This window comes from Cupressus sempervirens, chromosome 7, assembly GCF_028749045.1.
Source record: "Cupressus sempervirens isolate cs-2001-9-10 chromosome 7, ASM2874904v1, whole genome shotgun sequence".
Taxonomy (NCBI): Eukaryota; Viridiplantae; Streptophyta; class Pinopsida; order Cupressales; family Cupressaceae; genus Cupressus; species Cupressus sempervirens.
In genome coordinates this window covers 556,551,338-556,552,809 of record NC_143124.1, presented here as the reverse complement: position 1 = coordinate 556,552,809, position 1,472 = coordinate 556,551,338, and positions in this window count along the sequence as shown.

Below are 1,472 nucleotides of genomic sequence, written 5' to 3'. Positions count from 1 at the left end.
AAAGCTATTCAAATCATTATGGATTCAATCAAAGATCACATCCTCCCATCTATATCAAGCCTTAAAACAACTAATGAGATGTTTTCCACTATTAAGATTACTTTCGAAATTAATAACACTAGTAAATTGTTAACATTAAAACAAGATATTTTATACTTCAAAATGACCAATGGAGAATTGATTACATCGTATTTTCTAAGAATCTCAGAGTTAAAAGATAAACATATAACTATTGGAAGTCAAGTGGATGGCAAAGAACTTTGCATTATAGCACTAAAAGGACTACCTTTATCTTGGGATACTTTTATTTGTGGACTAAGCTCACGATATGAACTTCTTAAATTTGAACAGCTTAAAAACGAATGTATTCAAGAAGAGTCGAGATTAATTTCAAGAGGAATTAATTTAAATAAAGAGGGAGATATTCAAGCTCTCTAAGTCAATACCAACAATAAAGGAAAGAAAGGTGAATTCAAAAGAAAAAGGAAGGAATCCAACAAAACAAACAAGAAAAGAGATTGGTCAAAAGTACAATGCTTCAAATGTGACAAATTTGGCCATACTCATAACTTCTGTTTGGAATGAAATAAAATTCAAGCAACATTAACAGAAGCCAGAGATGAAAAAGATGAAAACTTTGCATTCTACTTAGCATTCTCAAGTGAACTGAACTTCAACAAAAATACATGGATAATAGACAGTGGAACATTTCGTCTATCATAGGCTTTAGAGATAAATTCAAAAGCTTTGAAGGATACTCCTCTGAAGAAGTAACTATTGGGGATAATTGTATATACTCGGTAAAAGGTACTGGACCGTATTCAATTCAACTAAATTCAGATATTGCTCTTCAACTAAAGAATGTTTTGCTTGTACTTGGTATAAAACAAAATTTGGTCTCCATCTCTGGCCTTGTAGACTAAGGGTATTGTATCACATTTCAAGAAGATAAAGTATTATCCTGGCCAAAGAACTCCAACATTAAGAATGCTTATATCCATCAAATTTAGAGATGAAAGTCTATTACAAACTTTGTAACCATCAAAATCTAGCTCTAAATCATGAAATCTTAAACATGAATGGAATATGACATAGAAGACTAGGTCATCTTCATTTTCGTGCTTTATCATCCATAGAAAAAATAGTAACATGGTTACCTAGTATAAAACTTGATCATTCTAGTATTTGCAAAAGATGTGCCCTAGGTAAAAACAAAAGGGTCCTTCTCCAAAAGTGAACTCAAATCCAAACTTTTACTTGAACTCATTCATACTGACTTATGTGGTCCAATGTTTGTATCTTTTCTAAGCAGATGTCTCGACTATGTAATTTTTATAGATGACTATTTTAGGAAAACTTGGATTTACTTCCTCAAAATTAAGTGTTATCCATATTCAAAGAATTTAAAGCATTAGTTGAAAACCAATCTAAACATAAAATCAAAACCCTCATGTCAGATAATGGGGGTGAAT